At 42.8% G+C, this 23,817-nt stretch overlaps 1 long non-coding RNA gene across 1 annotated transcript in view; it reads left to right on the top strand.

The window, feature by feature from the left end:
• Nucleotides 1–23,817, top strand: part of LOC117352392 — a 219,070-nt gene that overhangs the window by 4,839 nt on the left and 190,414 nt on the right. Inside the window, exon 2 of the long non-coding RNA XR_004537670.1 lies at nucleotides 4,509–4,580. This is a non-coding gene — a long non-coding RNA (uncharacterized LOC117352392). The remainder of the gene's footprint in view (nucleotides 1–4,508; nucleotides 4,581–23,817) is intronic.

Below are 23,817 nucleotides of genomic sequence, written 5' to 3'. Positions count from 1 at the left end.
ATAATAGGAAGCCAATGATCCTCTCAAAGAAGAGGTGTTACATGATTATAATGCCTTGTACCATATAAAAGCTTAACTGTTATATTTCGTATTGCCTACAGCCTTTTAAAATCCACAGTAGTCGAACTGGTCTGAATTCAATGACAATAATTCAACTATAATATTATAAATGTGTTTTGGGGGGGTTCCCCAAGAATGGTACCTACTCCATATATAATCCTCAATTAACTATGCACTTTTTGGCGATCATGGATGTTTGTGCAGAAGAGGTTAATCGACTGTCATTAATGACACCCAGGGGGTATCATTTACGTTCACAATCTTTAGAATAAAAGGATGGGCAAAGGTTTGCTTGATATCCAAATGGACTCTGATCTTGAAAGGTTTAATTTTAGATCGTGCACTCTAAGCCAGTGGTATTCAACCCAGTCCTCGGGGACCGCCTGGCCAGTCGGGTTTTCAAAGTCTCTGTCATCCATATTCATTGTGGATAGCCTGAAAACCCGACTGGCCAGGCGGTCCCCGAGGACTGGGTTGAATACCACTGCTCTAAGCCACTTGCATTTAAGCATACATTCGAGTTTGTCCACCAGGGATGTGGATTCATTTGAAACAATATAAGAAATGTCAGTGACGTTTCTCATGCTGTTTTGAGTCGTCTTTTTTTTTTGTTGTTTTTTTTTTGCCGGTTATGACAAGAAAATATTCTGCAATTGTTTTTGCTGTGTTACAACTTATAAATAATGCACATTCTTCCAAAGCAGTGTGCATTATTGGGAAAGAGTGTGTACACCGTGAAGACAGAGTGTGCACAGTTAGGAAATGGTGTGTGAACTCGGTAGAAGAATGTACACTCTTCCGAAGGATCGCTAAAATGGCAAATAACTCCGCCAAATGTAACTTCACTAGCGCCGTAACTAGTAACAACATTAAGGGATCCTTTTACGAAGACACGTTGGGGCCTAAACACGCGGAAGAGCGTGCACTAGTAGTTTTTCAGCTAGCGGAAGAGCGCGCGGTAGTTTTTCAACTAGCGTGCGCTACAGTGCACTAAAAACGCTAGCGCACCTTCGTAAAAGGAGCCCTAAATGGAGGGGAAAAAAAGCATCGGAACCAGAGAGCGCGTAAATGTTTGCCCTTCTCTCCTGTTTCACAGGCACAAAAAAACCTCAAACGCTGCGGTTCATGCAGAACCAATACTAGCGCAACGCGTTGAGCACAGTTTTAAACAAAAAACCCCTACGAGGGCCTGCGTTTCGTGGCACAACTGCCACTACTTCAGGACTTCGGGGTTATTAAATATGCATCGTTGCTGATTCACAGCTGGAGCTTTGGAGAGTGAAGCAGCAATGACGTACATTTAATGGCCCTGATAAAGCGGCGGTTGAGCCACGAAACACGGGCCCTCATAGGGTGTTTTGTTGTTGTTGTTTTGTTTAAAATTGTGCTCAACTCGTTGTGCTAGTATTGTTTCTGTATGAACCACAGCGTTCCGGAGAGAAGGGCAAACATTTACGCGCTCTCTGGTTCTGAGGCTTTTTCCTCCATTTAATGTTGTTACTAGTTACGGTGCTAGTGAAGTTACATTTGGTGGAGGAGTTTGGTGTTTTTAGCGGTTGCTATTTCTCCACTTCTAATTACATTTTTCTCTTCTGAAAAATTACACAAAGAGTGGGGTATCACAAAGTCAAATTGAAGAGGGATCGAACTGCATTTTAAACTGTAGGTTTCCATCACAGGTGTTGATCCACTCAAAAAATGTGTGTAGACGTTCAACCCTACCATTCCATAATATCAAACTGTCCCAGGTGAAGTACTGCAACACAGTATATTTAGGATGGTCTAAGCGCCTCTTAAAAAGGTTGCAGACGGCACAGAACGTTGCAATAAGATTGATCGTCTCCATCTCTAAGAATGATAGGATCACACCTTATATTAAAAAAATGACATTGGCTTCCAGTTATCGCTAAAAATCATTTTAAACTCTGTATAGTGGTCTTTAAAAATTTTGTATGGTGTTGCCCCATTGTATTTAGCGGATTTAATAATTTTACAGGTAGGTAAGGCAGGCCATTCCTCTCATAATCTATCTTACATTAAGTTTCCTTATCCAAAGTTGATAAACAGTTTAGCCAACAGTCAACATTTTTTTTTTTTTCTTATCAGGCCCCTTCTGTTTAGAATGAGATCCCTTTTTTTATGAGAGCAGAGGGCAAGTACGACATTCAGGAGTCTTTTAAAAACATATGAGGCTCATAATCAAAACTTTAAAATGTCCAAAAACCAGCCTAAGTCGGCACTTGGATGTCCTAATAGCAGGGACGTCCAAGTGCTGGTAATCAAAACCAACTTTCTGTTATAATCATTTACGTCCACCACCTCCTACCTTTTTATAGGAGGTAGACTTTTTATAGGTAGGAGGTGGTGGACGTAAATGATTATAACAATATACAAGACAGGAACTTGGAATGGTATATATCATAAGAGGTTCCAAAGATTGAGGTCTGTATAATTTATGTTACGTCCACTACAGTTTTCTTTAAATATTTCAACACTCAATTAGGATTACCATCTAATTCTAATCATATTTTCATATTTTGAATATATGTAATATTTCCATTAAAAAATTTTTTATATTAGATGCTATAGTAGCTTCCATTTGGTGTTAGTTTTGACAAATTGACTATATTTAATAGATTATCTTCCCTTCATCTAATATGTTTATACTTATAGGGTTGAAATATGATTAAGGCCTCTCTATATAATATCCTTTAGGGGGATCTGTGTTATGGGCAGGAATCGGGCAGGCTTCAACCTGGACGTACCCCAGCCATAACCGGAGCTTTCCCAGTTAGACCTGTTTGAGTTGTGTTTAAGTTCCACAAAGGTGCCCAAACTGACAAGAAGACCACTGGAGGATTTAAGGTATGACCCCTCCCACCACCCAAACAGTGAGAAAAAAAACCGCATAGGCTTCCCATCAGCAGAAGGAATCCCTATCAGCTGAACCGGTTGTGGGGATTCCCCTGCAAGGATCAGCTGATCCGCATAACCCTACACCCCTCTTCCTGACATCTCCCACACCCCCCCAACATTCCTGGGCCCCCCTCCCACATCCCCGGAACCCCCTACCCCATACTTTTCAGAAGAGCAAACAGCAGGAGGGAAGCTCCCTCCCTCCCGCCTACAGGGCCACGTGCTGCAAATGACAGGGCTTCCCCCTCCCAATGCATCTTGGGTTGCATTGGGAGGGGCCAAAGGCCCTGATGTGAGGATTCATACCCATTATGCTAGTATTTTGTTCTCACTGGTCTTCCAAATTTTCAATTATGTCAGTTGCAGTTAGAACAAAATACCCCTGGGAGCCTCTCACCCTCATTATGCTACTGGGTTGCTCTAAGTTTGATCATGTTACACCTCTTTTAAAAGCAGAATAAATTCTTCCTATATCCTATCGAATTCCTTTTAAATATAATAGTCTTTCTATTCAGATTTTGTCTAGTGGTCTTCCTTCTTTTCAGTTCAAAGAACTCTTTGTTCTTCACATCGGCATTTGCTCATTGTTCTTTCTTTCAGGCAGTTATTTCTTGAGGTTCATAGAAATTCTTCTTTTTCAGTTATGGTGCCTACTTTTTGGAATTTTCTTCCTATCTATCTTCCTAGAGAAAAATAATTTCTTACTTTTAAGGCTCAAATAGGCATTTTGCTCATAGATTGTTGTTTTTATTTTGAATAAGAGAACTTTCCATTTATTCTTTTTCTTCCCCCCTCTCCATCCCCTAGCCCCCAACCATTCTCCCTTCACTATTTCTATTGTAATTTATTCCTATTGATCCTTTCCTCGTGTTCCGGTGATGTTTATTTTGTCACTAATTTGTTTTATCTCCTTTTTCTCCAATTTATATTTTACTGTAAAGCGCTTAGATTGTAACCTTGTTTTTATATTGGCGGTTTATCAAATAAATTGAACTTGAAGAAAGAAGACACCCACTATTTTGTATAGAATAGACTCAAAATTGGCGTCCTTTAGATGTTTAATTGTAGGTATCCCTTTATAGAATTTCCCTCCACATCCTTATCCTTGATTAAAGGATGCAATTGACAATGTAGGGTTAGGAATGAAGTTATAAGAACTGAGAGACTGGACAGGCTGGGGCTCTTTTCCCTAGAGAAGCGGAGGCTTAGAGGGGATATGATAGAAACTTACAAGATCATGAAGGGTAGAGAGAAGGTAGAGAGGGACAGATTCTTCAGACTGGCAGGGGCAACAAAAACTAGAGGGCATTCGGAAAAATTGAAGGGAGACAGATTCAGAACAAATGCCAGGAGTAATCTAAAGTAATATTTTTTTACAGAAGGGGTAGTAGATACATGGAATAGTCTAAATTCAAGAAAGTATGGGACAGGCACATGTGATCTCTTAGGGAGAGGAGGGGCAGTGGATGCTGTGGATGGGCAGACTGGATGGGTCTTTACTGTATCTACCGTCATATTTCTATGTTTCTAAGTCTCTTTTAGGACCCATGTACACTGTGCCCAGGACTGAAAGACAACAGACTGTTCAGTTGACATATTATAAGGTAAGATCTGATTTAGTACCTTTGAATTTGGATTTCATTATGTTCCATTCATCCTGGATTTTTTGCTCATATGAGGTATATTTGTGTATATATATTCACTCAGAGGGTGGTGGACACCTGGAATGTGCTACCAGAGGAGGTCGTAAAGCAGAGCACGATTTTGGGTTTCAAAATGAGACTGGACAAATTCCTGAAGGAAAAGGGGATTGAAGGGTATAATTAAAGGGGTACTATACAGTACAAATGCTTTAGAGTAATAGATCACTTACAGGTCATCGACCTGGGGGGCCGCCGTGGGAGCGGACTGCTGGGCATGATGGACCTATGGTCTGACTCAGCGGAGGCGATGCTTATGTTCTTATGTTAACTAAGGGATCAATATTCATAAGCAATTTAAACAGCTAATAAATGGCTCCTGGCTAGTTAAATCCTTCATCCGGGACTAGTTAGATATATTCAGTGGCGCTTAGCTGGATAGTGGCACTGAACATGCCCAGTTAATGGCTAAGCTGAGACCAGCTGCTTTGTGGGTATTCCAGCGGTAGAGTTGGCATTTAACTGACGGTCTGTGAGCTACTCGGGTGCAAGCTTTGCAGGTTGTTCAAAATTCTGCTGCTTGTGTGTTGATGGGGATGTCACGTTTTGACCGTAAACCCCTATACTAAAGAAATTACATTGGCTTCCAGCATTGAATTCTGAGAAACACATGTTGCTGGATGTGGGAATACGAGGAGAAATACATTATGCAGGTACAGCAAGGTATTCTTTTTCAGTGACTAGTTCGGTTTTGTGGAATGGTATTCTTGGAAATTTGCATTTTTGTGAGTGTGCTAATGTTTAGGAAGTTACTAAAAGTCTATTTTTTTGTCCAGGCATTTCACTGAAATTAAGAGTTTCTGTATTTAGGAAGATCTGTGTATTATATTGGCTCAAAGATGCTTTGGTAATTTTTGAAGGAGTGAAAAATCGATCCACTTGTACCCTTTCTACTCCACTCAGGATTTTGTAGACTTCAATCATATCTCCCCTCATCTGTCTCTCTTCAGCTTGGAAAAGAGACAGCTGAGAGGAGATATAATTGAAGTCTACAAAATCCTGAGTGGAATAGAACGGGTACAAGTGGATTGATTTTTTTTTTTTTTTTTTTTCCACTCCATCAAAAATTACAAAGACTAGGGGACACTCAATGAAGTTACAGGGAAATACTTTTAAAACCAATAGGAGGAAAAAAAAATTCTCTCGGAGAATAGTTAAGCTCTGGAATGCATTGCCAGAGGTTGTGTTAAGAGTGGATAGTGTTGCTGGTTTTAAGAAAGGTTTGGACAAGTTCCTGGAGGAAAAGTCCATAACCTATTATTGACAAAGACAGGGGAGAAGCCACTGCTTGCTCTGGATCGGTAGCATGAAATATTGCTACTCCTTGGGTTTTGACCAGATACTAGGGTCCTGGACAGGCTACTGGACTTGATGGATCATTGGTCTGACCCAGTAAGGCTATTCTTATGTTTATGATGTAAATGATGACTTTTAAATTTTGTAAATGCCCGTTGAATGGCTTTGGATATTTTATTGTAAGCCACCTAGATTTTAAACCAGTGTATCAGAAATTGTGTGCTGCGGCAGATTCCAGGTGTGCTGTGAGATGCCGGTGAGGAGGAGAAGCATGTCCTGTAGGCTGTCAGCGGGTGCCAGCACCTCTCTTCCTCGTCTCTCCTCCGTCATTGACCCATACCGGCGTAGAAATAAGCTCGCGACATGCACTTCTGGATACCCTCCAGCTGCGGCACTGAGTTGGGTTGGTTTTTTTTGTAAATATATTTTATTACTCAAATGCTCAATGAAAAGTAGACAAAATATAGCAAAAATCTTATGCTACAATACGGTGCCAGAGCAAGAAAAATACAAACAGTTGAGCAAACAATTTTAATATTTTCTCCCCCCACCCCCAACAATACACACAAGCCCTGTATTATGCGAACTTCAGCTCCCAACAGGACAGTCACAAATTCAGGAGTCTACTTCTAGCAGTAGGTGTTAGTAAATTCTAAAACGATTCCCAAATAGTTTGCAACCCGCGCCCCTGGGGAGTGTCTTAATCCGGAGAGCGCAGTCTTTCTAATTGTAAGTAATGGATGAGCAAAGCCCTCCACTGAAACAACGAAGGAGCTTCCGAGGTTAGCTAAGGAAGCAAAATGGATTTAACCCCCCAGGAGAAATGCAATTTATGAAAATCTTGCAAGCCCTTAGGTACTGGAGCAACAACTAGAAAACAAAATCAAGGGAGTCGAGATGCATCGCACCTTCCAAAGGGCAGAAGCATGCGGCAAAATCCTCTTCCAAAAATGCTGTATAATCAGGCAGGTGTAGAGCATATGCCCCAAGGTAGCGAAAAGCGAATGACATTTTGGCCAATTCGAGTCCTGGCGAATAGCCTTGTGCTGCAGCATTAAAAAGTTTGCGGGACACTGTTTTAGATGGATAATTAATTAATAACTAACTGAACTCTCCGGGTGCTCGTTCAGCTAGCCACTTTTTGACTGAGAGGATGGAATGGGGACAGGAAAATTACTGCCAGTTCTACTTCACCTAGTGAAATACTCTATAACTTCCTTGTCATACAGTAATTTAACAAAGGGCTTTTCAGATCATTTCAGAGTCCCTTCCAGTACATCACTCTCTATATAGATTGGGGTACTTTCAAAACATCTCATTTTTAAACCAACCAAGCACAACCCTGTCCTCTCTCTCTCTCTCCACTTACTGAACAATGTGTTCCTTCATCATATCCCACTTACATCCTTATCATCCTGTGCAACTAGGGAAAGTGCTTTAATGCAATATTCCGGTTAGAACAGGGGTGTCAAAAGTCCCTCCTCGAGGGCCACAATCCAGTCGGGTTTTCAGGATTTCCCCAGTGAATACGCATGAGATCTGTTTGCGTGCACTGCTTTCATTGTATGCTAATAGATCTCATGCATATTCATTAGGGAAAATCCTGAAAACCCGACTGGATTGCGGCCCTCGAGGAGGGACTTTGACACCCCTGAGTTAGAACATGTGGTCAATCCTTTGTATTTTCCTCTCGGGAAACTACAATAGTACCAGTGATCATTTCAACATGTTGTTTCTTAAATTTTCAAACTACCTTTGTACCCCTTGGGTAAGTTTTGATAAGATAAATATATAAGGCCCCCTTTTATCATGTCGCGTTAGGGTTTTTTTATCGCCAGCCGCTGCAGTCAAATCTCCAACGCTCATAGGCATTCTATGAGCATCGGAGCTTTTGCCACAGCGGCCAGTGATTTTTTTTTAAAAACCCTAGTGCGGCTTGATAAAAAGGGACCATGATCGAAATATTTAAGTACCTTACGGGACGTGTCGAAGTGGAAGATGATATTTTCTTTCTCAAGGGACCCTCGGCCACAAGAGGGCACCCGCTCAAACTCAGGGGCGGAAAATTTCATGGCGACCCCAGAAAGTATTTCTTCACAGAGAGAGTGGTTGATCATTGGAACAAGCTTCCAGCGCAGGTGATCGAGGCAGACAGCATGCCAGACTTTAAGAATAAATGGGATACCCATGTGGGATCCCTACAAGGGTCAAGATAAGGAAATTGGGTCATTAGGGCATAGACAGGGGGTGGGTAAGCAGAGTGGGCAGACATGATGGGCTGTAGCCCTTTTCTGCTGTCATCTTCTATGTTTCTATATGGGATACCCATGTGGGATCCCTATGAGGGTCAAGATAAGAAAATTGGGTCATTAGGGCATAGACAGGGGGTGGGTAAGCAGAGTGGGCAGACTTGATGGGCTGTAGCCCTTTTCTGCCGTCATCTTCTATGTTTCTATGTAAATTTGGTGGATTACCTTTAGAACATGATCTGAGGTAGACGTGATGGCGAGTGTATCTTCCCTCTGTGCTGTTACCAAAACCAGACCGAAACGTCATCCAATTCCCTGAAAATGGCTCCCGGTAAGACCGCTCGTAAACCTCTTCAGTTCCTGGATGTCCTCGGGGCAAGACCAAAACCAAGGAACTCTACTACTAAAGCAGTTAGGGGCAAATTCTATAAGAAGCGCCCACAAGTTAGGCGACGACATAGGCGCCGTTCAGCGCGATTCAAGCACAGTTGGGTGCTGTTTAGTGAACCGCACTGAGCGGCACCTTATTTTGGAGGCGCCCAATAAATAGACCAGCTCTAGGCACAACTGAAAGTCAGGCGCCCATGCAAGCGCTTAAGCCAGGGGTGTCCAATGTCGGTCCTCGAGGGCCGCAATCCAGTCGGGTTTTCAGGATTTCCCCAATGCATATGCATGAGATCTATTAGCATACCATGAAAGCAGTGCATGCAAATAGACCTCATGTATATTCATTGGGGGAATCCTGAAAATCCGACTGGACTGCGGCCCTCGAGGACCGACATTGGACACCCCTGGCTTAAGCACACTTAAGAGCAGCGATTCTGTAAGAAGGTGCCTAAGATGCATTCAATACATAGATAGATAATTGTAATAAACACAGTATTTATTCTTTAAAGAATCAAATGAGTAGGACATCAACATGGAAACTATAAGTGCTTTTTAATCTTAATCCTCTTTTTTCTCTTCTCTCAAAAGATCATTAATATTAATCTGGATCTTTATACATTCTTCATATTAAAATTATCTACTTTTAAACTGATTAATTATTCCTAACATTACCTCTTTCCTTGAATCATTTTAAAATAATTGAAGCTCTTTCTATCAATTAATTTTCTTCATATTTTTTTTCTAAATTGACCCTATCCTTATGTACAAACCTTAAATGTTTTGTTTTTTTAAAATTAATTTTATAAATTGTATAAATTGTATTTCTCCCCTTTACCTACTTGTTCCAGTTTGTATTAATAGAACATAATGATTAGTCTGTATAATTTTGTCTCATTTGTATTTGTATTTGTCATCCCTGGCTTTTATTGTACATTACAATTATGTAATACGCATTGAAATATTGGATATTGCGTAAAATCAAAATTTAATAAACTTGAAACTTGAACACGTAGCCACGGCCACGCCTATTTTTTTTTTTTTTTTGAAGGCCGCCTAAATTTTTAGAGGCGCCTTGTTACAGAATCGCGTTTTTCTTGATAGGTGCCTAAATTTCAATTAGTGCTGATTAAAAAGCTTAATTGAGCTTGTTCAATTTTAGAAATGCGCCTGTCTAGTTGGGTGCCTCCGAAAAAAGTGCCTAACTTTCGGTGCTGGTTACAGAATTTGGGCCTTAATACTGAGTAAAGGACTAAAGGGCATGAGATGAAGCTACTAAATAGTAGATTTAAAACAAACCACCGAAAATATTTATTCGCACAATGTGTAATTAAACTCTGGAATTTAAGAACGTAAGAATAGCCTTATTGGGTCAGACCAAAGGTCCATCTAGCTCAGTATCGCGTCTTCACGGAGGCCAATCCAAGTAACAAATACCCGGCAAAACCCCAAATAGTAGCAGCACGCCATCCACCTAGCCAGAGCAAGCACTGGCTTCCCCCATGTCTGTCTTAACAGCAGCCTATAAACTTTTCCTCCAGGAACTGGTCCAAACCTTTTTTTTTTTTTTTTTTTTTAAACTAGCTACATTAACTGCTCTGTTGCTAGAGAATGTGGTAAAATCAGCTTAGCAGGATTTAAAAAAGGTTTGGCTAATTTCCTAAAAGAGGAGTCCATAGGCCATTATTGAGATGGCTTAGGGAAATCCATTGCTTGTTCTTAGGATAAGCAGCATAAAATCTGTTTTATTACTTAGGATCTAGCCAGGTACTTGGGACCTGGAATGGGTTCATAGACAACGTCGCGAAAGACAAAGGCGCGCCCAGACAATTGAGCGCAGCGCGGAGGCGCTCGGCCCTCAAAATTACTGTTTTTAGGGGCTCCGACGGGGGGTTTTGTTAGGGAACCCCCCACTTTACTTAATAGACATTGCGCTGGCGTTATGGGGGGTTTGGGGGGTTGTAACCCTCCACATTTTACTGTAAACTTAACTTTTTCCCTAAAAACAGGGAAAAAGTGAAGTTTTCAGTAAAATGTGGGGAGTTACAACCCCCCACACCCCCCACAACGCGGCGCGATGTCTATTAAGTAAAGTGGGGCCACGCCCCCCCGTCGGAGCCCTAAAAACATTAATTTTGAGCGCCGAGCGCCTCCGCGCTGCGCTCAATTGTCTGGGCGCGCCTTTGTCCCGGCGTGCTTTTGACCTGACACCCCTGGAATGGCCTGGAATGTTGGAAACAGGATCCTGTGCTTGATGAACCTTCGGTCTGTCCCAGTATGGCAATTCTTATGTTCTTATGTAGTTAGTACATGCTAACGTGCACAAGCATGGTAAGTGTTACCCCCCTGACATGTCAGTTAGCACGCACTAATTTGCATATTAAGTGCCGTGACTGGGCAGGTTCGGGGTAGCCAGCAAGTATGGAGGAGTTGCCTAATGGTTAGTGTAGCAGGCTGTGATCCTGAGTTAATTTCTTATATTCTGTTATTATTCAAAGAGGATTACAGCGTTACGTACAAAATCACAGTAAAACAATACGAATTTATCTTTCAGGCGTCGCATGCATCAAAACAATTCTTCAGATGGAGCATAACACATCAAAATTCTTTCTTAAATCTTTCTACATAGGGCGCTGAGAACCATTCCATTCTATCAAATCTACACATATTTCATCAGCCATTGCCACAGGTCAAAAAGAAAAGCTTAGCTTATGAGTTCTCATAGGCTTCCACTGCTGGCGTCATATTTGCTTATTATATGTTTAATACTACATAGTGATGTTTTGCTTTTTTTTTTTTAAAGATTGCACACTTTAAATGGAGATTGAGAATTTTATGGCATTTTTGTGACTGAGGATGTGTCTTCCTGTTTCAACTGGTCTGTAGGGGTGTTATTGGAACTCGCTGAAATGATACCTTCTCTGTAATGGCCCCGCAACTATGGAATACTTTACCACAATATATAAGAGAGGAAAATAATTTGAGACATTTTAAAAATAATTTAAAGAGTTTTCTTTTTAAAGATGCTTATGACCTTTAAACTAAATTCAAAGTTAATCTTGGCTCTTTCTTACTTTTTACTTCCCCCCTCTCCAAAGTTTCTTTCCTTTTATGGTTCTCTTCTCTATTCTAAAATTATTGAATTGTAGTTCTTCCCTTTTTTTTACCTTGTGTGTCCATTAGTCTGTAAGTCTGTTGGTCTAACCCATTATTTTAATATGTAAATATTATGTTTAACTGTATGTTTACATTTTTTACCAAAGTTGTATCTCGCTTAGTAAATCAAAAATAAACTTGAAACTTTTAGTTGCTTTGAATACCTTTATTCGATACTGAGGCCTTTTCTCCATTTTTTTAAAGTTGTGGTATTGTATAGGCAATTGATATATGTTTGCAGTGTTGAGGCTCTTTACCCTGGAAAAGCGGAGACTGAGAGGAGACATGATAGAGACTTATAAAATCATGAAAGGCATAGAGAAGGTGGAGAGGGGCAGATTCTTTAGACTAGCGAGGACAACAAAAACGAGAGGTCATTCAGAAAAACTAAGAGGGGACAGATTCAAAACGAATGCAAGGAAGTAGACACCTGGAACGCGCTTCCAAGTGAGGTGATAGGACAGAGTCCAATACTAGGGTTCAAAAAGGGACTGGATGACTTCCTGGAAGCGAAAGGGATTGCAGGGTACAGATAGAGGGTTACTTTAAAGGACATTAAGCGATAAGGGTATGAGAGTTTTAGGTTATGAGCACTATCAGGTCATGGACCTGAGGGGCATCCGCGCGAGCGGACTGCCAGGCACGATGGACCTCTGGTCTGACCCGACAGGGGCAATACTTATGTTTTTATGGATGAGTGCATATGTGAGATTGTCCTTTCGGTTTATATATGTTTCATTAGATAACCATGCAACATGTTTATGTGCGTGGTGTAGTAAGGGGGGGTGGGGTGGGGGGCAGTCTGCCCCCAATCCTTCCCTTCCCCCCTTATTACTGTGCACACCCCTTCCCTTCCCCCGTACCTTTTTAATATTCCCGGTGCGATTAGCAACCCGAACCCGCTGCTCGTGCCAGCGTTGACTCTTTCTCTGATATCACGTCTTGGACCCTCACCTAGGAAGTGATGCCAGCGGAGGAGCCGACGCTGGCTGCGAGCAGCACATTGGGGTTAGAGGTACAGGAGAAGGGAAGGGGCACATGCACGCTTCAGGAGGGGTCGGGGAAGGAGCAGATGCGGGTGGGGGAGAGGCGACTCTCACCCTCACTTTGCCACTGTTTGTGTGTCCCCCGTGGCATAGGGAGGGTGAGTAGTGCCCGGGGCGGTAGCACCCCTCCCCCGAACTCGTGTGCGCCTCCTTCCCTTCCCCCGTACCTCTTTCATTTTCCCAGTGTGAGCAGCATCATGAACTTGCTGCCTGTGTCGTGTCGGCTGTCCCTCTGACGTTATTCCTAGGCGCAGGACCCCGGAAGTGACATCGGAGGGAGCCGACACCCACTGCGGGCAGCAAATTCGTGTTACTGCTTTTGCCGGGAAAATTAAAGAGGTGTGAGGGAACGGGCAGTAAAGAGCAGGTGGGTGGAGAGGAGAACAGGTGCCAGCGCCCCCACCAAGACAGCACCTGAGGAGGATCATCCCCCCCCCCAGATGATCTCGAATTCAGCATTCCAATAGTCTAAATGCTTCTGGAGAAAACAGAGGTAATTGGTCTTTTTACAAAATGTTGCAACCTACAACGAAAAATATGTTGTAGTTCTTGAGTGTCTGAGACTAGGCAGGTCCAATAACTATGCGATAGGCTTCAAAATTTCCTCCTTTTATCATTCTTTAATTGGGCAAATAGCCTCCAAATGTGACATTTTCAGATTTTGTGGATGGTTTGATATTGGTCCTACAGGAATAAAGGTTTAAAGTTGTCATCATTTTTTCCTCCAACTTGCTTTAATTTGGCAACGCAGATTTGTTTTATGAGGCACTTTAAAGTGCATTAGCTCTCTAAATGGAAGCTGACAGATTCCTTTTTGCATTTTGGGTTGTAATGACTTGCACGCGTCAAATCCCAGACTTAGCAGTGAATCGTTCTATTTAGTGAAAAGCTGTGTTGTGGAATTTGGCTCAGTTCAGAGAAAGATAAAGTTCAGAATACTCGTGTAATTAGGGTACATGTTGCAAAGAGGTTTGGGCAACAAACTCGAGGTAAATCAATTTTAATAGGGGGCTCACAAAAAATGTAATGGGCTTGTTAAAAATGTACTTACCCTCCCCTGACCCTTTTACAAAACTATAGCGTGGTTTATAGCAATAACGGCTCCGACACTCGTAGAATTCCTATGAGCGTCGAAGCTGTTACTGCCGTGGCCGGCGCTAAAAAACACACTATGGTTTTGTAAAAAAAGGGGGGGGGGAAGGGATTAAATAGGCATTTAAAAAACGTGGGGTCAGATTCTATAAATGACACTTAAAGTTAGGTGCTTCATAGGTGTCTAACTTACGCTGGATTTTACCAAATAGAGATTTTTAGGAATTCGATGAGGGTTTTGGAGCATTTACCTCGCCGTCCCACACTAAAAACCTCTAGCGCCATTTAGCAGTGGCGTAGAGAGGGTGAGAGGTGCCCCTCCCCCGCCCTCATCTCCACCCCGCCGCACATGCCACCCCCGCTCCTTCCCTGATCTCGTCTGCCACGTACGCCCCCCCCTTCCCTTGTACTTCTAGTTGAAGTCGCTGCTCGCAGCAGTCAACAATATGTTCCTCGCGACCCCATCATCTCTCTCTGTCTGATGTCACTTCCTATACGCGGCATCTGGAAATGATGTCAGCAGGAGAACCGACGGGGTCATGAAGAGCACGTTGTTGACCATCACGAACAACAACGTCAGAGGTAAGGGGGAAGGGGGGGTGTGTGCATGTGGAGGGGAGGAATGGGAAGAGGCAGGGGCGGAGAGGAGGAGAGGTGCCACGCCCTGACCAACATGGCGCCTAGGGCAGTCCGCTCCCCTCGCCCCTCCCCCCTTACTACACCACTGCCGTTTAGTAAAAGGAGCCCTTAATTGTCAAAATACCCTTAATAGCCTCAATAACTAGAAAAAAATTAATTGGGTGATAGGAGCCAATCCAATTCTACAAAAGATAGGTGCCTATCACTAAGTGGTACCTAACTCCTAGACTGAAGCTGAGGGGGGACAGGTCCAGGATGAATATCAGGAAGTTTTGTTTCACGCAGTGAGTGGTGGACACCTGGAATGCTCTCCCAGAGGAAGTAATTGCAGAATCCACCGTTCTAGTATTTAAGGGTAAACTAGATGCACATCTCCTTAAGAGTGATACGGGTAAGGGTGAATTAGATGCACATCTCCCTTGAGAAGCATACGGTGATATGGGGACTAAAACTACGCCAGGGTACACCTGGCGGGGCCTCCGCGTGTGCGGGTCACTGGACTTGATGGACCGAGGGTCTGATCCGGAGATGGCAATTCTTATGTTCTTAGTAAGTGGGTATTTCGGTGGGTGGAGAATGACTTGGACACCGCTAAGCGTGATTCTCCCAAAACCTACCCCCTCTTTTACTAAGGTGAGCTAACCGATTAGCGCGCGCTAAACGCTAACGCGTCCATAGACTAACATGCACGTATTAGCGCGCTCTAATCAGTTAGCGCACCTTAGTATACGAGGGCCTTAGGCACCTGAAATGTAGGCCTTTAAAACCCTGATTTCTGATGCCTAAATTTTTCTATAGGCGGCCACTAGGTGCGATTCTGTAATCTGCGCCTAAGCATGAGTAACGATTTAGGTGCTGTTTATGGAATCCGGGCCTTACTGTCGTTTGCGTGCAGTAAAAAAGATCACAATGTGTTTTGTACTTGTGTTCTCATTGGCCGAGACCATTATAGCTACTGTGAGCGTACTCGACTGAGCATGCTCAAATTCTCTCTGTTCTTCTTCATTTCTCCTGGTGGATTGCACGTGGTCTACAACTAAAACTGATGCTTGTCGGGGGGAAAAGGGTAGAAGTGGAAGAGTTGGTGCAATCCAGGAGAGGAGGTTGAAGGAGAGCAGAGTTGTAGACCAGCAGAAAACTGAAATGGATCTGTGTTTATCAAAGACTAATGCCAGGAGATGTTGTTAGGGTCAGAAGGGAGAATGCAAGAGGGGAGCTCCAAGGAGGAAACTAGCACCAATTATTGAAACCTAGGCCTCTCCTTATTTCCTTCCTCCCCCCTCTTCTTCTCCTCCTTACTGAATAAATATGCCTGTTTGACCTATAATTAATGCAGTATGCAGAATGTGAGGCTATGGCCCCAGTTTTCTTTTTAATGAATTTTAAATAACACATCAAAGAATTCCCATTGACAAGAAAACCAGAACAGGCAGTAAAGAAATATTAAGAAAACAAAATCTTAAATAAAAGGAAAAATGTACATGTACTTTAACCCTTTCAGGACCATAAGGATCGTAGGCCAATTTTTGTGGTTTTGACGACATTTTTATGGTAAAAAGGGCTTGAGATGCCAAAAAATTGATTTTTTGTGTGAAATATCATTATTTTTATTTAAAAAAATCAAACTTCTGGCTTATGGACAGTGTGGCAAGTGAATCTTCTCATCAATCTGGCAACGACGCTAATGAATGAATGTCGGAACCAGTTTGTTTACATAAAGGCAGTATCATATGGAATCCGTACATATCAAATTTAGAACGGTAGACTATCCCAATCAAAATTTATAGGATTTTAAAGTTATGGGACAAATATGTCCCTTGGTCCTGAAAGGGTTAAGAGGTGAGAACCAAGAGCAAAAAAGAAAAATCCATAGAAGGATGGATTTAATACTAAGAAGAATAAATGGAAATACCTGTTACAAATCCCTATAAGGACCTAGGTTAGGTAGCTACAGCAAGTGTCCTCGAGATATCCTTATTGTCAAGAAAAATTCTGCAACCGCAGTGGTTCATAAAAAAGTATGATGAGAACAAAAAACTCTGGAGAAGATGATGATCAAGATGCAAGCTTTATTAAAAATACAATCCAATAATCCACCTGAAGGTATATCTAGGACCCAGAACATTGGGAACTATTGACCCACCCAACACGGTCCATGTTTCGACAAAAGTGTCTTCCTCAGGGGTCCCTGGAGGTCCTGATATAGAAGCTCATGGATCAGAGACTAAAAACAGTCCTGAACGTAAATCTGCGTGGATGAGAAGTCCTCAAAAGCTGGAGGAAAAAAATGACAATTTTTTCCCGTCCCCTCAGGAACTCAATTTCCCCATCCCCGCACATTTTGTCGCTGTCCCTGCCCAATTCCTGTAAGCTCTGCCTTAACTTCACAGACCTCGAACACTTATGATTTTAAAGTGTTTGAGGCTTGTGCAGATGAGGACAGAACTTGCAGGAATGGGGCAGGGACAGGAAAAGAACTTGCAGGGATGGGAAAACGAGTTCTTGTGTCATGCTCTAGATCAGGGGTGTCAAAGTCCCTCCTCGAGGGCCACAATCCAGTCGGGTTTTCAGGATTTCCCCAATGAATATACATGAAATCTATTTGCATGCACTGCTTTCAATACATATTCATTGGTGAAATCCTGAAAACCCGACTGGATTGTGGCCCTCGAGGACCGACTTTGACACCTGTGCTCTAGATTATTGGGTCCTTTTACTAAGGCGTGCTAGTGCGTCTTAACATACTAACGATGCTAACATGTCCATTATATCCTATGGACACGCTAGCATTTAGCGTGTGCTAAGACGCAGTAGTGAGCCTTAGGAAAAGGACCCCTTTATCTAACATTCTCGTAAGAAACTTACATGGAAAATACAGTTGGAATAAAACTCCCATATTAAGTGCTAATTGGCATAAAGCCAAAAATTTCTTCCTCCTATGTTGTGTCCATTTAGAGACATCCAGGAAAAAAAAAATTTTTCCCCATGAAATACAGCATTACCAGTTCTATAATAAAGTCTCAACATTGCTTCTTTATCTTGGGAACCCCCTCCCCAAGAAAATAGTAGATCTAGCTGATTTTACAACTTAAGAAGACTCCAATAAGTTTGACACATTTAGATCGTCAGCATCTTCTGCAGAAGCCTGATTTATGTATCTTTTGTACCGGTGGCATATTAGCCACTGAATATTTCAAAATAGATGTTAAAAAGGTATGAAGGAGGTCCTTAGGTGATGACAACCGTGGGGATTGCAAATTCAAATTCCTGTTTGCATTCTCCAATTTTTCTATTTTCCCCAGGATCAAATTTTTATCTCCCACTTGTTGACTTATCAAGGTTTTAGTCTCTAGAACAGCTTATCCAAAGAATCAAGTCTATTGGCATGTTGTTCAATATTATCTTTTAAGTTCTTCAGCCTAGTGAAAGAATCAGTAGATGTGGAAATAAACATAGAACATATGGAAGTTCTTAAGGGCATTCCAAATAGCACCCAACCACCAAACCTGGAGCAGCATTGCTACCAGTTGGTGCAAATAACTCATCTGATTCCCTTGGCTCACCACTATAATATAATAATAACAACTTTATTTTTGTATACCGCAAGTACCACAAGTGGTTCAGAGCGGTTTACAGAGGAAGAGACTGTGCATAGCCAGTATGGGCCACCAGTGTCATTATTGCTCCTGCGGACAGCATGTCCACCAACCACACCATCCCTGTTGATTGTATGTCTTCTGGAGTCTAGTGAAGAGTCAGGGCAGCAAACCCAGAGATACTTCTGATCTCTTCCTGATGCTACTCCGAGAAGTCCTGCAAAGCACCTAGGGCTGGATACTAAACTAGTTTGACTGGTTTAGCGATGGATGTACAAAATGGCCCACTGCATGCTTTTCCATGCGTTTGTTCATTCTCCGATTCTACCATGCAAATGACCTCATTAATATTAAAACAAGCCCTCTGATGCCCTTTCATCGCTAAGGCATCTAGAGATGGTTGCTAAGGGCCTGAAATTACTGAAATTTTGATGGCTGCAGATGTGTATGTTACACATGCACAATATCTGTCCCCATCAAAAAAAAAGTCATGCCATGCTGTGCCGTGCCATGCCATGCTGCCCCCCCCCACTCCTGACCCTACCCCTGAAGATTGCAATCCCCCCTCCCTGTGAAGATCCTTGGCAGGAGGGTTGCCCACTCCCTCCTGCCTCAGCACATTTTAGTGCATCTGGCCCCCTCACTATCCCCCTACACCTCCACCACACCCAAACACCCCCCACATTCCCCCTGACATGAAGAACCCCATTCTGACTCTCCCACCACCTCACTCGTACCTTGTTGTAGGCATCATCGTCACTGAAATCCGGTAGGTGGGATGCATACTCTTTCCTGCTGGCAGGCCCCTCCTCTGCAAAATAGTAGGTCCCCCCTTTCCTGGTGCATCCTGGGATACATTGGGAGGAACCTAAGGCCCTGATTGGCCCGGATACATAAGGTCCCTACAATGGACCCCTCCCATGGCCAATCAGAGCCTTAGGCCCCCTTCCTGGTGCATCCTGGGATACAGTGGGAGTGGGATCTGATTGGCCTGGATACCTAGGGCCCCTCCCATTGTATCCTGGGATGTACCGAGATGGGGACGACCCACCATTTTGCAGAGGCTCAGAGAGCCACAGTCCTTTATACCAGCTCTACAGCTGTAGTAATTGCTGTAGCCTCTGAAGGTGGAGCTATACCTTAATCTCTACCTGGGGCTATTTCCACCAAGATGAAAAAAAGAGGTTACGAAAGTCAACCAGCTCAAAATAAACCATGCTGGATGACAAGCACACTGCATACTGTAAATAATACAAAATAAATATCCACAAGCAAAACTAATTTCCACTGGATGTCACTCTTGTCCTAGGTTTGAGTCATCTGATCCTATGACTAGGACAACAGAGCACCGAGACCTGCAAAGGAAATGCAATCAGTTATGCTGATAAGAAAATAAGAAAAAAAATGATGCGCACCAGCCTGCACTAAAAACTGCTATTGTGGTTTTGTAAAAGGGGGTGGGGGGGGTTAAGTTTCTCAGTTCTTTCCAATGTGCTTTTTTTCACAGCATTGTAAACTGTTCTTCAGCCAGTAGTAGAGATGGTATATAAATACTCTGTTTATTATGATTAGTATGTATGTATTATTATTAGCAAAACCTGCTAAAACCTAAATCACTTTCAATTAAATCTACTTATCCACAGAAATCAAAACAGGATTGTACAATACAAAACAATTCAGTACTTTATAACCTGCAATTACATTGCAGATAAGAAATTCAAGGAGGCCAGTCAATGACTGGGATGTAACAGTTCGATACAATAATAAACTAGGTTTCCAAGAATCTGAGCCAAAAAAGTTTTTGGATCTTTACAAAAGCTCATGTAATTAATTGGCCTCGATCCTTTTTTTTTTCCCACTGGCTACAGTGGTTTACTGGTGAAGACCTATTGAACTGATTCATATGTTTGCGGCAGTAACTTCCTTTAAGGCGTAGCGTGGGTTTTTGCGCCGGCAGCAGCGTTAACTGATCCAACGCTCATAGGAATTCCTATGAGCGTTGGATCAGTTACCGTTGCTGCCGGCGCTAAAACCCACGCATTAGCAGAGGAAGGGGGTAAATGAGATATTTTCCTATTGAGGAGGAGAACTATATGACCAATTGGTGTTAGTAGAGTATTTTTTTAATGACCGGTGATGGCAGTGAGCTTACTATTAGGCAGCTGTGAGCTTCTGTTTCTTTTGAGGTCTTTCTTTCTCCATTTTTGCATTGTGATGTGGCCAATGTTGTTCCCTCCGCAATAGAAGAGAGTTCTGGTGTATGATTTGCATTTGATATTTTCCCACTTTGTCCTGGGAAAGTTCCTTATATCCTTATTTGATATGTTATCTCCAATCTCTCACGATAGTCTGGACCAGGGGTTCCCCACCCTGTCCTGGGGGATCCCCAGTCAGTCGGGTTTTCAAGATATCCCTAATGAATATGCACGAGAGAGATTTGCATCCCCGTCACTTCCATTATATGCAAATCTCTCTCGTGCATATTCATGAGGGATATCTTGAAACCCGACTGGCTGGGGGTCCCCCAGGACAGGGTTGGGAACCACTGGTCTAGACCTAACAGCCTTCTTAGAATCATCAAAGAAATAATTGGTTATTTGCTTTACTTTGAGAGCATCTTTGGTGCTGGGTCCTGACAGAGACTGAATCTTATGATTTTATTTTAGACATAAAAATCCATCATTTCTATCTGTCTCCAGATGTTTCTAAAGCTACCCAGAGGAGGCACAAACAATTTTTATTGTTGCCCCCCTGGGTAATACAACTAGGGGCTTTTTTTCCCCCCTTGTAAATGTTTGATAAAATTTAATTCTATTTTCTACATATTTTTTGAGCCTTTTCAGTTGGTTTAAGTGATAAAACTGAAGCAGGTAAAGTCTCACCCTCTCGGGATGACTCTCGGGATGAGAAAGCAGATTGAGATGTAAAGATCTAAAAATTATCTGTATGAATATATGATTTTGTCTACTAAGATTTGTGTCTTTTTCCTTTGGAATTTGAATTAATATCTTTTTTTTTCTTGTTTGAGCTCTTGGATTTCCTTTTCTTGAGGACTTGAGATATGTTGAACATGTGAGTGTTACTTTTTGTATTTCTCCCTTTTAAAGTTGCTCTTTCAACTGATTTCTGGTAATGGTTGTTATTCCATTTGTAATATGAAAATGCGCATAAATAAAAAGTTAAAAAAAAAAATCTGCTAATTAAAAAACTTTATAAACCGGTATTTCTCCACTTAGTCCTGGAGTACCCCCTTACCAGTCAAGTTTTCAGGATATTCACCATGAATATGCATAAACTTGATTGGCAATCACTGTCTCTATTATATGCAGATTTCTTTCATGCTTATTCATGGTTGATATTCTGAAAACCTGACTGGCAAGGGGGGTACTTCAGGACCAAGTTGAAAAATACTGCTCTAAACCATTCTAATACTCTTCCTTGAGAGGCCTAGATCAGCGGTTCGCAAACCTGTCCTGGGGGATTCCCAGTCAGGCGGGTTTTCAGGATACCCCTAATGAATATGCATGCCTTCTACCTCCATTATATGCTAATCTCTCTCATATGCATGTTCATTAGGGATAACTTGAAAACCCGACTGGCTAGATGGCCTAAATTGTTTAACATCTACAATAGTGCATGGATCTAAGGTGAAATTTAATGGCTCCGCACCAGATTTTTGCCTACAACTACTATGAGGGGCAAACAACTTCCTAAATTCTGGGGGGGTTACAGGAGTCAGTGGCGTAGTAAGAGGGGAGCGGTGTGGGGGGAGGAAGCCGGGTGCCTCTCCTCCTATCCACCCCCTCACTCCTCCCTTGCCACATATCACCATATCCCTAGCTCTTTGCTGGCGAGCAGCAGCTCCAACCTGCTGCTCATGCTGGCCTCGGTGCTCCCCTCTGATGTTACTTCGGGGTCCCTTGACTAGGAAGTGATGTCAGAGGGAGAGCCTATGCTACTCGCGCCAGTGACCCATCAATTGCAGTGACAAATGCGCGCACTGAATGGGAGGTCTGCCCCAACAGAATACTTAACAAAGTAACCCTCTTTTTTGACAGGGGTGGGGGATCCCTGCACCCCCACCCCCTCCACTACACTTAAGAGATTCACTTCCTATCTAGTGTTAGGGTCAGGTGTACAGCATGATTATGGGAACCCTTTTAGTGGAGATCTGCAAGGCCCTGATTTGCTGAGACTCCTCAGGCCCTGTCTCTTAGGAGAGGCTTGAGGCACCTCAAGGGACGGGGCCTGAGGCATCTTAGCAAATCAGGGCCTTCCAGATATCCTTCACGGGCCGCAATTGTCCTTCACACCCTTGTCTGTGCGCGCAATTGTCGGGGCGCATTTGTCAGGCAGAATTGTCGTGCGCAGATTTGTTGGTGTTCCGCTCGTGCCAGGGAGCTAAAAAGGTACGGGGGAAGGGAAGGGGGGAGCATATGCACCAGGTGAGTGGGCAGAGAAGAGGACAAGGGTGCACCACCATCCTCGGTGCCTCCCACCCTAGCTATGCCACTGGTTGGCGTGCAGACCCAACAATTTTTTTTATACTGCCACCCTTCCTGTTAGTATATGAGCCAATCACCACTTGAAGAGGGCCTCTTCTCCCTCGAACAGAGGAGATTGAGAGGGGACATGATCGAAACATTCAAGGTACTGAAGGAAATAGACTTAGTAGATAAGGACAGGTTGTTCACCCTCTCCAAGGTAAGGAGAACGAGAGGGCACTCTCTAAAGTTAAGGAGGTTCTTTTTCACCCAGAGAGTGGTGGAAAACTGGAATGCTCTAACGGAGGCTGTTATAGGGGAAAACACCCTTCAGGGATTCAAGACAAAGTAGATAAAGACAGGTTATTCAACCTCTCTAAGGTAGGGAGAACGAGAGGGCACTCTCTAAAGTTAAAAGGGAATAGATTCCATACAAACGTAAGGAAGTTCTTCTTCACCCAGAGAGAGTGGTAGAAAACTGGAACCCTCTTCCGGAGTCTGTCATAGGGGAAAACACCTTCCAGGGATTCAAGACAAAGTTAGACAAGTTCCTGCTGAAGCGGAACATATGCAGGTAAGGCTAGTCTCAGTTAGGGCTCTGGTCTTTGATCAGAGGACTGCCGCGTGAGCGGACTGCTAGACATGATGGATCACGGGTCTGACCCAGCAGCGGCAACTCTTATGTTTTTATGTGGCAGTAAGCTGCTGATTACTGCCATGTTTGTAACACAGCAGTAATTTGCATATTCATTATGTACTGCATAGCCACAGGATTTTTTAAATGATTATTTTCTCAGTAGAAGCCACGCACTGAACTTTCTGCATTGGCCCTTCTGTAAGTAAAAAAGCAAGTGCCGTTTCATAGTAGTTGTGAACCCAAACCAAAGAAGGCTGAAGGAGGGGAGCTTAAACCGAAATAAATCATCTTTAACACTTTCTTTTAAATACTTTTGGAAACGCCAACCTGCATACTAATCAGTGATGGTCCTCTAACTAAGAGGAGAAATGCCTTAAAAGAAATGGGCATGCTGACTTTCTCTATAAAATGCTCAGCAGGATCAGAAGCGCAAACAGGGACAAGTACTGTAATGGACTCCCAGCAGAACAGAGCAAATTAGATGTTTGTGCAGTTTCACTGCTCAACGGCATTCTGCACCATCTCTCACGCATTAGAAAAGCCTACGGAACCATTTGTAGAA

Source organism: Geotrypetes seraphini, chromosome 19 (genome assembly GCF_902459505.1).
Source record: "Geotrypetes seraphini chromosome 19, aGeoSer1.1, whole genome shotgun sequence".
NCBI lineage: Eukaryota > Metazoa > Chordata > Amphibia > Gymnophiona > Dermophiidae > Geotrypetes > Geotrypetes seraphini.
This window is presented reverse-complemented; position numbering and strand designations above follow the sequence as displayed.